The sequence below is a fragment of the Bufo bufo genome, chromosome 2 (assembly GCF_905171765.1).
Source record: "Bufo bufo chromosome 2, aBufBuf1.1, whole genome shotgun sequence".
In the NCBI taxonomy this organism is placed as follows: Eukaryota; Metazoa; Chordata; class Amphibia; order Anura; family Bufonidae; genus Bufo; species Bufo bufo.
In genome coordinates this window covers 531,774,489-531,780,601 of record NC_053390.1, presented here as the reverse complement: position 1 = coordinate 531,780,601, position 6,113 = coordinate 531,774,489, and positions in this window count along the sequence as shown.

Below are 6,113 nucleotides of genomic sequence, written 5' to 3'. Positions count from 1 at the left end.
CTTTAAAAAAACATAGAACGAGACCACCCCGTTGAAGTAACTCATTTGTAGAGTTTCTTTTAATGCAGCTATTTCGCAGAAAATTTTAATTTTAACTATTTTATCATCTGAAAAGTTTCCAATATTCGACAAAGCAAAGATACTGTATGCATAAATCTGTATGTAATATAGAATGAAGAACATTTTTTCAAGAAATATTAATGGCATTACTGGCCAGAAGTCCCAATACTGTATGTTGTTTGTAATGGAGTGAAATGTATTAATTGTCTCAACAGGTGTAAGATTAACTCTAGAAGTGATAAAAAAAAAAACATAAAAAAACAATAATAAACACAATTACTGGTTGACGCTTATAAAGCTCTACACCATATACATGTGAGTGTAGTAGTCCAAATGAAATGTAATGCACACATTGAACCAAAGCTTAATGATGGTACATGATGTTCCTTGATGTGGTGACCAAATATGATCTCTACAATCTCCTGTCCATGGCTGTTATTCTTTGCAGACAGACCTTCTTTTTGCAAACTTGTTTGCATGGCTATATTATCTTACCTTTAGTAACCAAAAACAACCTATCTGCCATTTATAAGCATGGGCACTGTATTTGGCCCAAAGAAAATATTTTTTTCAGAAATAAGCTAATCATAGCTATGTTTCTACAGTTGATTGCTATCTACATTAAGCCATAATTATAGTCAAAAGTAACTAAACTAATAACATACACACAATTGAACTGTTTGTGTATTTTATTGGGTACTTTCAGTAAACTGTGTAGTCAGAAATTACTTCTCTAAAAGCTACTGTATTTGGAAAAAGGTGTTTTTGGAGTTGCGTTTTGGAAGTGTGGGTTTCACAGGTGCTTTGGCCATTAAATAAAGGCACACAAAGCCAGGTTACTGACAAATCTGTTTTTCTCAAGAAATACTTGTTAGTGTTAACCATGCCTTCATGCAAAAAAATTTCAGAAGACATCAAAAGATGACTTATAGAGACACCTGAAGCTAGAAAAGGTGACAAAAGCTCACTGTTAGACAATGTATCTACAAATGGGGAAAATTCCCATCCTCAGCCCTGTTCACCAATTGTGATATCTTCTTTTACCTAATTTCCTTAGTTGACTGTCCTGATACAATAGGTTCTTTTGCTACAGTATTTGATTTGTGTCAATCTGACTGAATACTCTTTTTTACGCCCTTCTGTAATGACTAAAATATTATTGGCAACCCTAAATACCATGTTCTACCAGGTGGTTTACCTTAATTGTATTTGACAGCAATTTTTTTTCCCCCATTCTCTCCTATGCTGCCTTACAAATCTTCCATTTGTCAATAACGATTTCAATATGAAAAACAAAGCTAAAACATTAAGATATAATAAAAACTAGTTTAACCCAGTAACCATACCATTAAATAATAGTACTAAAAAGTTGACTAAGCTATTCTGCACTACATGCTAAGACTAATGATTAAATATCATATACATACGCAACAAATTAAAATGCATAAAATATGTTGCCCTAAAGGCACCTTTAAGATTATAAGGCCTTGGTCTTTGGTAGCTGTTCTGCACAAGTAAAATTAACAAAACAGAAGATATGGTTAAAAGAACATATTGTTTATGATACATTCTTAATTTTTTTTCCTAGTTATTAGTAATCAAGAGTTAAGGCTGGGTGACAGGACAACTGGGCCACCATGATCATGTACTACAACCTACATGAACACCACCATCCCAGATTACACACAGTCAGATCAGTAACAGCAAAACACAGTTCAAGAATAAATGATTATTTTGAAGAACTATCATTGGGTGCAGGAACTTGTCCAGCTGAGGTGTTATGATCAAATATACACAATATACAATTCTAGACCGACTGAATTTCCTTAAATATAGCTAATTATTTATCTGGCTATGCAGTGAGTAGGACATGCAAACGGACTGCAGTAAGAAAGCAAATAAAGATGTAAACCTAGACCATCAAATAGCCAAAATGATGATATTACTAAGTGGATAAGCAAATGTCATTTCTCAATACATCTTTATAACAGTTGCAGCTCCATTTTTCTCATACAAAGCTACAAATCGCCTGACGGACAGAAATATACTTAAGGCTCAACATAAAATAATTTTGCACCTATTTAGATTTAAAATAGTGGTGTTCAAGGTTGGGTATGTACTTTCATGTGAACTCATGTTTATTCGGAGATCCTGGGAAATCATGTGCACACTACGGACAGCATGGTAGAAGGAGGAAGAAGGAGCTGAGAAGATTGATACATAATTTTGTGGAAAAACCATCAATCTATACATTTATATCTTGGCTAATTCTTAGGAGTCCGGTGGACCATTCTAGAAAGCTGTCAATCACTAAGTAGGAACTTCTAAGCCAATAATGTAAATGAATATATTATAAGTTATAATTTATCTTTTCCCATAAAAGTAGATATCAGTCGCTCAGCTACTCCTGCTCTGTAACATGCTCAAAATGCATGTTCAGTGTGATACATTTCCTTTAAATGGGTTTTTGGGATTTACATATTGATGGCCTATCCTGAGCATAAGTCATTAATATATAAATCCCTGAGAACCCCCTTAAATAAATCTTTGATGGGTAAAGTAGTTTTTGGCTTTCAAAGTGACTGTCAACAAAGTAGCCAAGGTCACAACAGATTGTTGGATAGTGATACACTCTTCTATTACTGCATAATACAAGAAAAAACACACCAAGAAGGACTTGGAGTTGAAGGAAACTTTCTATGTGTGAATGTAATGATGATATATGTAAGTGATTAAAATATTAGAGCAAAAGGAAATGTTTATTGGGAAAAACTGTACAATTGAAAGGAGGCTCTAGTACGCTGTTGGGCTGCTTGTAGCCTGAATACAAGATGAGATACAGTTGGGCATGGACAGGTTCCATATGGTATCCTGTGGCACATTTGCCCAACAGATGTTGCAGCTGGGCCTGTAGGTCCTGCACACTCATAGGTTGCTGAAGCAGGTCCTATAAATGCTTGGTGATAAATCTGGGGACTACAGAGGACAAGGAAGTGTTGCAACTTGGTGGAGACATTCCTTAGCTGTGTGTGGGCGAGCAAAATGCCAGATGGAAGCCCTGCACATATCGCAGAGCTGTTAATGTCCCTTGTATCACTAGTAGGGGTGATCAACTGTTGTATGTAATGGGGCAGTTTGTCAATCCACAGCAAAGGCAGGACCTCCATAGGCCTCCATACTCGAACCTGCCCATCATCGGATCCCAAACAGGACCTGGATTTGTTGCTAAAGACAATGTGGTTTCAGTCTGTTGCAGTCCAGATGTATTATTCATGACACCACTGCAAATGAAGGTGACGGTGGCTGACTGTCAATGGCAGGACATATAATGTACACCATGATACCAAATTTAATTCTGTCGAGCACCTGGAAATGGTCCAATCTGAATGGTGAACAATGAAACTGTGTGAGCTGTTTGTGCTTGTTAGTGGGTCAAATTATCCTCTACTGGTGGTGTGTCTGAAGCCTGTTTGCTATGTGTGGATACCCTCATGTAACCACTGCTCAGAACACCTCCAGCTGAGTCAAAATTTGTCAAAATTACTATTCTGCTTAAATTAGTCCAATGATGCGCCCCCTCTCACAGTCTGTCAACTGGGCAAAATGTCTTTAAGGTGCGTTGTAGAGGCGTATATTTATCAGTCAGTGATCTCTCAACAAGAGGTACACTACCAAAAAGTAGCCTCTGAGAGGCAGTGGGGAAACACTTTTATGCCCTCTTGTGGCACGACCCAGTGTCTAATCATTTACATATCTGCCTGAGACATAACAGCATACTATGTTCCAACGTATGCATCCAACATTTCTATCTGGGTGCATTATTTTTTGTCAATGAGTGTATATTGGACATTCAAAAAGATAAGCCATGGCCCAAACAATACAATAGGAAAGAGATAAAAATAGTATAATATCAGTGAATGCTGCATAAGTATATCGCAGATGTTCTTTTCATTATTCTTATTTAAAGGTGCAATTCAGGTAGAGAAATATTTACAGAAAATGTTATGACCATGAGAAGAAACAAGTTTCAATTTCATTAGTAATGCAAACAATGTTGTATTTGCTTTTATTTTATTTTTTTACTATAACATGGTACTCGTCAGTACAAATGGAATGCAATTGTTTTCTTGACAAATGTTCAGTTACTCAAGTGTGAAATGTTATATTTCTTTAAAAGAAGTAAAGGAATGGAAAAGAAGGAATAGCATAAGTTCTGTGGTAAATCTTAGATTTAGAAAGGTTTCATAGTTGAGAAAAGATTCATTTGAATTAGGATACACGCATTCTAGACCTCCAAAAGAAGATCTAAGATCCTTTAGTAATTACACATGTACAGTATGTGCTGTTATACCTGCAGAATGATGTTTATTTAGTTTCACATTTGGCAAATTTTCACCTTATTAGGACAGGGATTCCCAATCCCATTAAATCACCCCAAGGGATCCCCTACTCCCATTCCAAGTTCAGAGAAACATGGTGCACAGGAGGGTAAAACCTTCTATAATCCTTGCTCAGAGCTATACTTGGCCAATATCTTTTGACTGCTTTACCAAGCATTTTTCAGCAGGTTGAAGGTAACCCATCCGTACTGTGAGAGGTTTTGCTGCTACTTGTCAAGTATTGTGTAGAGAGGATGCACTATGCAGGTTCACAGTATGAATGATGAGACCACTGCTATGGACTTCACTCCCCAAATCCAGAGGCAACCACAGATGTGTCCACTCTTACATTTCTAAAATTTTTAAGTACTCTTATAACTTCTCATGATACAAATGAAATACAATATCGTAACATGCTAACATAACCCTCCACAGGCACTAACCCATACCACAACAATTGGGTGGCAACAAAGACACATATAGAATATATATCTCTCAACAGAGTTTTGTGTAATCATGGTTTTTCTTCAAAGCTGTACATCTCATGCTACACATCTCATGATATGCTGAACTAAGAGTTAATGAAGGACACGCGTGTATACCCTATCCCTATTGCATGAACAGGTCTGAAATAAATTTGCTTCTTCAGCTTCTCCATATCCTTTTTTGGATATCTCATTCTGTGTCTTTTTCTCCTTACCTAACCAAAGGAGTATTAGCCACTAATAGCCATTTTCTCGGACAACATTTATCATGCGTTTGTTTATGAGAGTTGTATTGAGCCCCAATAAACTTAGTTCCTTTTAAGCCTTTGACTTTGCACCCATCTGGTAGGTATAAAAAAAAATTTAGATTTAGAAACTCTCAGTTTATTATTGACAATAACATAACATGCTTGAAAGATTTAAGGAGGTTCTCCACTTTGAACAATCTCTGCAAGGTTCCCTTGATAATAATCGCTAAGTGCCACCTACAGTACACTGAGAACACCCAGCAATCAGCTACATTCTGTGAGAAAACCTGGAAGTAGGTGTTCAACTTCCCTGCAGCAGATTCAACTCAATGTGTTGTTTGTGTAATACATGACAAGTCCTCCAGGAGAGCCCCTCTGTTAACAGAGAACTTCCTAATGGGTTGTATGGTCTAAACTGGACAGCTCCGTTAAATTCTAGCAGTTCTGCTGTGAGTTCTGAAATGTAACTACTCTGTTTATGGATTACAAGATGCAGCAGAAAGGATGTGGCCTCTGAGAAAGGGCACACCCTTTGAGCTGCCAGCCTCAGGTAAACCTAGCAGAGCAATTGGAGAAATGAATGGAATGATCTCAGCATCCATGTGATCAACAGGGCTGGTCCTAGCTTTGTTAGAAAGAGGCTTGTCATGTACTATATGATGTCTGAATTTTATTTTTTACATCCATCATGGGATAACCCCTTTCAGGTACATTTTGTAGGTGATGTGTTCTATGAAACACACATAGATGTTCTTCTTAGAGTAATGTAAGGTGATCTAAGGTTTTGCTGGATCTCTCACATTGCGCCTCGTGTATAAAAACGAAGGCGGGTAAGAATGGGATAGCTGTATATACAGTATAAACCAAATCAAATTCCCACTGAATGGTTGCTGTAGGCAGCCTCTTGTCCTCATTGGGTTCTATACCTTTAGCCTATTGTA